General features: G+C 34.9%; 1 long non-coding RNA gene across 1 annotated transcript; it reads right to left on the bottom strand.

Annotated features, from left to right (window-relative positions):
- Nucleotides 1-6,032: 6,032 nt before the first annotated feature.
- Nucleotides 6,033-7,198, bottom strand: LOC125477170. The gene is made up of 2 exons (XR_007258346.1): nt 6,729-7,198; nt 6,033-6,494 (listed from the first exon to the last, which is right to left on the bottom strand). It is a non-coding gene; the product is annotated as an uncharacterized LOC125477170 (long non-coding RNA).
- Nucleotides 7,199-8,486: the final 1,288 nt, after the last annotated feature.

Genomic DNA, 8,486 nt, shown 5'->3' with positions numbered 1-8,486 from the left:
GTGCTTGCAGACACTGTATGTGCACTCTCATTATTCTTCGAATAAAAACCGAATATGCATGAGTCTGCATATATAATTTTATCTTGAAACAAATTAAATGTGCATGGTTGTTTTGGGTAAAAAAAAAAAAAAAAAAAAAAATTAGAATTAGATGCCTCATTTTAGACTTTTGTAGGCTAAACATTTATGCTTTTTGAGTTTTTGATTAAGCTTTTGAAACATTTGATTAAGATACTTAGACTTGAACTACTTCACATTAATTGAAATTAATTTATATTTAAATATCTTTTAAATAATTTCAACTATATTTAAGTCTAAAAATTTAAACTTTTCAAATCTAAATGTACAACCACGACAAATGGAAACGTACCAAAATTAAATGAAAACGTATCAACGTCAAACGAAAACGTACCAACCCCGAATTAAAACATACCCAATTATAAACTATATTAAAATGAATATTCATCTTTTTGGAATGTTTAAAAATATGTTTGATTCATACACAATATTCTAGATAGTCTTGTTTTTTGGTAGATAAGTCTCTAGAACAACTTTTAGTTGATCGGAGATAAATCTTTATTATTGTAGATAATGCTAAATAATAAGAATAAATCATATAATTTTGAATTAACAAAAAGGCTATTGTCTGTTGATAAATGACTCTTTCTATAAAAAAAAAAATTAATTAATTAAAGTAATTTAAACTTTTACATTGTTAACGACTCTTTCTATAAAAAAATATATAATTAATTAAAGCAATTCCTCGTTATTAGGACAAAAAGTAACTAAATGGACCAAAAATTCAAATGTACCATTATAATCAAACGTACCGATAAAACCAAACGTACCTAAAAACGGGTTTTGTTACATTCTATTTAATTTACTAAAATAAATATTTTAATAAAAAAAAATCTTAAATCATCATAATAAGAGATGCATAAAAATAGGAGGAAAAAAGGAATACTAACATGAATAGACTCCTAATGAAATAAAATAAAATTAAATTAAAGTACCAAAATTGTAGGAAAAATGTTTAATCAAATTTGTAAAAGGAATAGATGTTTAGTTTACGACATTAAAAAATGAGGCGTCTATATCAAAACGTGTGACAACCCGTCTCTAATTTTACGTTTTTATTAATTTTAAAAGCGTGAATTTACGAAAATGCCCTAGAGACAAGGAATTTGACTTCCGTTGACTATCGGTTTGAGAGATGTGGGACTTATTCTTTTAGCGTATCCTCGTAGTACTCGTTGGTACGAATGCATAGGCGAAAGCCGTTTGCGAGTTTGAATTATAACAGTATAGTTACAGACATTTGAAATTTATTATTTAAAGTTAGTTAAATAATTTGAGCTCCCATTTTGTAGGAAGGAAGCCAATCAGTTTTTAAGGGAAGAAAAGGGACCAATCAATTAAATGAAGGGCTGACCAATCAGAAAGGAGAAAAGAAGAAAAGAAAAAAAAAAAGTGGGGAAAGCCTAGCTTTCCCTTCCGTACACCCGTGCGCCACCCAAGCTAAATTCCAGCGATTTTTGCCATTTCTTTCGTCGAATCATCACCATACAACACCTGAAACCTCTTCCACAACCTTCCCTCTTCCATCTTCACCCAAATTCGTGGGTTTTTAAGTCCAAAATCACCAAGAACAGTGCTGGAGCACCGGAGGTGTTTGAAGTCGATTTCACTATTCCGATGAGTTTCATTACCCACTATCACCCTCAATCAACTCCCCTTGGACCCAGGAACAAGACCCAACCAGTTGTAGGGGTGTTGGAACACCGAGGAATGAGAATCGAAGCTCACCCATTATAGGGTTTCAAACGGATTTAGGGGAATTTGGGGTGTTTATCGGCCAAATTGACCTTGGCCACAGGTATGAAAGTTATTCCTCTCATTGAGATCTTCATTTTTGTGAAACTTGAGAATTTTTGGAGATAGTTGAATTTTCTGGCGAATCATGGCGGCCAGCCACCACGCGCGGCGGCGAGTGTGGCGGTGCGTAGGCCGAGACCCCACTTGACCATCTTAGGATAATTTTGACAACTCGATTCCATATTTTTCATTTGCTTAGTGAAATTTTAATGTTTTAATGAAAATTCGTAGTTGATCACCTAGTTGGCCATCACGAGGTCCTTGCATGAATTGAAGATTTGACCGTTGGATCGTCATCAAACTTTAATACATTATGGTATGCAATATTTGAGGATATTAGAAACTTATGGATTGGGAATCTGACTTACGGATCTTCCTGAATTAGATTTGTAAGTTCGTAAAATAAAACGTTGACCGTCACTTGAATTGGCAATTGGCGGAGATCCAACCGTTGGATCATAATGAAACTTTAGTATGATGTTTTAGAAGCACGTTGTGGATCTTTGGAAGTTATGGATCGGAAATCTGAGATGCGAATATTTCGGATTGAGTTACGTAGGGTTGTGAACCCTACCATTGATCTTTGACCGACGGTTGACTTTTGGTCAATGGATCTCAAATCATTCTAGAATGTCCTTGAGATATGTTTTACGTGACTGAATAATTGTTCTTGGTGAGGATCGCTCGCGACGTCTTGATATTCATGCTTGGGAGTTGTAGCGCGGACCTAAGGTGAGTGGGTCTTTTCCTTTCTATCGTGTGTGTGTATATATATATATATATATATATATATATATATATATATATATAAGATTGACATCTCCACAAACGTTTATAAATTGAATATTTCATATAATTATTGTGAATGCTTTGGAGGACTATAATGAACTACAAATGGCTTGATCCCTATTTAGGGTACGTAGGCAGTCTAACGAGACGGTAGATGCATCCATATAATAATTGAGACTAAATAATTGAGACAATAACCTTGTTTGGGGAATTGAGCAATGTGAGGGACATTGGTGGAAAATGTGAGACTTAACCTTATGATTTGGTGGTTAAATGTTGGTCATAAATCAATGTGTGAAGAATCAAGAAATTAAAGTAAGGAAACGTAAGTAATGATAGTTAATTAAACTAGTGTCTAGTTGGGCTTATCACTGATAATTATTCCCGAAAATAAATAGTTTGGAAGTGGGGCGTTATAGATTATGCATTTCATGCCATGTTGTGTGTGTGTATATATATATATATATATATATATATACACATTTGGAAACATTATGTTAGGTTGAGTATTAGATTGCATCATGGCATATGTATATTATCTGCACATAATTATTGTGAATGCTTTGAAGTGCAAAGGTGAACGCAGGACACATAGGTAAGTTCAGGTGAGTTTATAGTATTAGTTGAAATGATGGAGTTATGGTATGACTACATTTATGTTTTAGGCAACTTCGACCTTGTCGTACAGGTTGCCCATGAGTCGTACATGTTATATTAGATGCATTTAGAGCTTATAAACCTGCACCCCGATGTTAGTGCTCCCGTCCGTGGCTAGGGCACAGTCCTTCACGTGATGTTCAACTCCCGCACCTTACGCTCACCTTAGATCTAAGGTAGGTGCACATTTCTGTTGTACAGACCACAATAGGTGATTTCTACTCATAGGTGACCTGCGATTATTTGCACAGTCTTCATGTGATCGTAGCATTTGAGTGTATTTATTTACACCCAGTCCTGTTGTACAGACCACTTTAGGTGGTTCCGATTCGTGTGGAGGTATACTTATTGAGCTATTGGCTAGCATGTTATTGAGCTATTGACTAGCTTTGATTGATGAGATATAGATAAGTCGTACAGGTTACTATAGGTGACTGCCGACTTATATGCTAGCTTTGATTGATGAGATGTGTGGATAAGTCGCACAGGTCACTATAGGTGACTCCCGACTTATATGCTAGCTTTGATTGATGAGATGTGGATAAGTCGTACAGGCCACTATAAGTGACTCCTGACTTATATGCTAGCATTGATTGATGAGCTATTGATTCAGCCATACAGTTCACGTGAGGTAACTCCGGCTAGTATGTTGATGAGCTATTGGTTCAGCCGTACAGGCCATAATAGGTGGATCTGGCTGACATACCATTTCATATTGATTTATTTCACCTGGGTTACTTATTCTTGTTGAGATATTTGACACGGCATAATTGCGAGACGGTTATTTTGGTTAAACTTTAGAGTTATAGTCACGCCTGTTATTTTCTGAGAAATTATATAGGTGTTACGGCGAGGGGTTACTGCCTTTGGTAATTGAAATTGGGTTGAAAAGTTTTGTTTCACTCACTCACATTTTCTATTTTTGCACCCCTCCAGGTTCTAGCAGCAGAGTTCCATATCGATGAGGATTCGTGGCACTTTTCATACAGATGTCTTCTTATGATGGTATAATCATTATCTTACCTTACTGTACTATACCTATGCTCTGTATCAAGCGTGAAATGGGTCCAGACCTGCTCATCACGCACTCGTGTACTTAAGCACTTTTAGGTTTTAATTTATTCACATTTTGTACACTATCACACTTTATGGCTTCGTCACCTTCCAGATGTCGGCCAACATAGCTCGATTTGGGGTCTTAGTGGACATTCCGGGTCGGGATGTGTCAAAATGTCCCAAAAAAATATTGTTTCATGAATCATGTATATGCATAATTACTTTATGCATGTTGTCTCGACATTGTTGAGGCAAAGGGAACGAATTTCATTGTTAAGTAGTTGTCAAAATTTTAAATGAGATTGTCGGCATATGAGTTGTTATACATTTTGTGATTTAACTTATAATTCTAGATTATTGACTTTGTGTTTGCATAAGAATTTCTTACTGGAAAACTAATGAATTATTTGATTATTTAAGATCTAGGTGTATCGATAATTCTCTCTAGAAGCCAAGCGGAATTATTCGATTTGATCTTTTCTCTTAATCAAGAAATGGTTCCATTTCTAGACTACCACATTACATTACTTGCATTTGCATATTATTTGTTTCATGTGAGTACTTGAATTATTGTATTTTCACCACTTCATACTTTTGACTTCCATTAGTCCTGATCTAATATGCATTTTGTGCTATATATATATATATATATATATATATATAATAAGTAAAGGAAGAAGAAAATAAAAAAACAAGAAGAAAAGCGAAAAAAAAAAAAAGGCCGGGAACGTATATCATTTTTAAGTAACATGAGTTTTTTTTATTTTTTATTTTGGTTTCGTCTTAGAGATTACACATGTGAAATTATTGAGATTTTTAGCATGAGACAAAATGGCGAACATGTTAAACTTTTATGTAGGTACGTGTAGTTACTTTACGGTTGATGTTCATATTTATATATATGGCTGTGAGATTTATCGTGAGATTGAATCTGTTGTCAATTATAAAATAGTTATGTGTATATACTATTCTATACTTAATGTTGAAGCATACTATGGAAATATAGATTACTGTTTGATGCTCTATTGGTTATTTAACAATATTTTCTAATTCTTTTATGTCATTGCTCACTAGAACAAACAAATAATATTGAATTTTTTTCAATGTGCGTATAATTACTTTTACTTTTGATATCTTATATGTAATGAAATTGATTTGAGATTCTCATGAAATGAATTTTCTGATATGCACCATAATGTGGAAGTATGTTTCATTGCTTGTACCCATGTTTATTCTAGTGAAGCTATGAATGATTAATTATGTCATGCTCCGATCCCGACATACATCCAGGATCGACGCACGACGGTGAACTATAAAGGGATGCCAGGAAATACAAACTGGAATACTGCACTGAAAATAACAATAGTTTCAACTGTTTAAGGAAAAGTATAGGGGTAACCTAACACTCCACACTCTCTGAACTCTGTCTGCTACCCCAAAGCTCCTCGTATCTAATAATACCTGCACAATCGCCCCTACACCATGGGAATGGTGCATCGGGCAAACAACCCGAATAATTCTTTACTTTTCTTTTTTACTGCTTTATTTATTGATATATGTGTTTGATGCATTTGGTTATTATCTAATTGATTGAATTTACATGTATATTATGATCATAATTATTTATATTATCCTACGATATATGAACACAAATATAGAATTTGATCCCAAAGCTCTTCATTGGGTTAGAATAAAATCACCCTTCAAAAAACAAGAAAGATAAAAAGAGTTTGCTTCTCCATCATAGCTCCCCAACGTCTAATTTCGATAACATAACTTAAGCATTTTTCCACATTTCGCTTCATCTCGACCATTATAATACATTAATAATCTAACGATCCTCATTTAGTTATAAGTCAACTTCCAACTGCATCACATTCACATGCAGAGCCACACCACGAAATTTACAAGCAGATGCCCTGCATGCCCCGTAATTCGTGTGTCCTTAAAGTAGAGCTTATAATTAAGTGAGACGCGCAACATTGATTGATTTGATATTTATGAATTCTGAACTGTATACGTCAATTGTATATCAAGAGCGTACGATCCCCCGTCAAACAACTTCCACATCAAGCAATTAAGAGCCGTCGTGGTGGTGGTTAAGCATCGAGCTCCCTCTATAATTGATTAGATGACAATCAACACATAAAATAGCATTAGTTTAATCACATATGCATAAATCATGCTTTATTTGAGAATTGTAATATTATTTTGGGTAAATTACATAAAACTACCTCAACTATTGGGTCATTAATGACCCAATAGTTGAGGTAGTTTTATGTAATTTACCCGAGCTTATAATTAAGAGAGATGCGCAACATTGATTGATTTGATATTTATGAATTCTCAACTGTATATGTCAACTGTATATCAAGAGGGTATGATCCCCTGCCAAACAACTTCCACATCAAGCAATTAAGAACCGCCGTGGTGGTGGTTAAGCATTGAGCTCACTCTAAAATTGATTAGGCGCCCATCAACACGTAAAATAGCATTAGTTTAATCACATATGCATAAATCATGCTTTATTTGAGAATTGTAATATTATTTTGGATAAATTACATAAAACTACTTCAACTATTAGGTCATTAACAGTTTCATACCTCGTTTTTAAAAAGTTTCAATGTCATACCTTATCTTCGAATTTGTTGCAATGTCATACCTTTCGTCAATTGTCTATCAATTCCTCTGTTAAACGCTAACGTGGCATGAGGTAGGCCCACTTTCTATTAAAAAAATTAAAAAAATTAAAAAATTAATTAAATATTAACTAAATATTAAAAATTAAAAAAAAAAAAAAAACCCAGATCCCATCACCCCACCACCCCCCCCCCCCCCAATAACCCTCGAAACCCCATCCCCTTCATCATCTTCCCCATTTGTCGTCCCCCCTACCCCCCAAAACCTTCCTTCCAAATCCAGAACCCCACCCCTATCTCCCCTGCAAGCCCCTTTTCTCCTTCCCTCTCCTCCTAACCACCTCCCTCTGCTCCACTCTCTTCACCTCCCCTCCCATTCAAAACTTAAAAAAAAAAAAAAAAAAAAACCAGCTGAGGTGGTTCAAGGAAGGAAGGGTTGGGTGGGGTGCGACGATTTGGACAATTTGGGTTCAAATTCGTTTTTGATTTTTTTTTTTTTGTTTTTGTTTTTTGTTTTTTGGACTTTGAATGTGAGGGAAGGTGAAGAAAGTGGAGGAGAAGGAGGTGGGTGGGAGGAGAGGGAGGGAAAAAGGAGGGGTTGCGGGGGAGGTAGGGGGTGGGGTTCTGGGTTTGGAAGGAAGGTTTTTTTGGGGGGGGGGGGACGACGGATGGGGTTAGTTAATATTTAATTAATAATTTATTGATTTTTTTTAAATATTTTTAATAGAAAGTGGGCTCCACCTCATGCCACGTTAGCATTTAATAGAGGAATTGATAGACAACTGACGAAAGGTATGACATTGCAACAAATTTGAAGATAAGGTATGACATTGAAACTTTTTAAAGACGAGGTAAGAAACTGTTAATGACCCAATAGTTGAGGTAGTTTTATGTAATTTACCCAAGCTTATAATTAAGAGAGACACACAACATTGATTGATTTGATATTTATGAATTCTGAACGTATACGTCAACTGTATATCAAGAGGGTACGATCCCCCGCCAAACAACTTCCACATCAAGTAATTAAGAGCCGTCGTGGTGGTGGTTAAGCATCGAGCTCCCTCCATAATTGATTAGACGACCATCAACACATAAAATAACATTAGTTTAATCACATATGCATAAATCATGCTTTATTTGAGAATTGTAATATTATTTTGGGTAAATTACATAAAACTACCTCCATTATTGGGTCGTTAAACTGTTAATGACCCAATAGTTGAGGTAGTTTTATGTAATTTACCCAAGCTTATAATTAAGAGAGACACACAACATTGATTGATTTGATATTTATGAATTCTCAACTGTAAACGTCAATTGTATATCAAGAGGGTATGATACATTGCCAAACAACTTCCACATCAAGCAATTAAGAGCCGCCGTGGTGGTGGTTAAGCATCAAGCTCACTCTATAATTGATTAGGCGCCCATCAGCACGTAAAATAGCTTTAGTTTAATCACATATGC

Source organism: the organism of the source record quoted next, unplaced genomic scaffold, assembly GCF_019419815.1.
Source record: "Pyrus x bretschneideri cultivar Hongxiangsu unplaced genomic scaffold, Pyrus_bretschneideri_v1 Contig1, whole genome shotgun sequence".
NCBI classification, from domain to species: domain Eukaryota; kingdom Viridiplantae; phylum Streptophyta; class Magnoliopsida; order Rosales; family Rosaceae; genus Pyrus; species Pyrus x bretschneideri.
The sequence above is the reverse complement of the archived record's forward strand: the minus strand, read 5'-3'. Positions and strand labels throughout refer to the sequence as shown.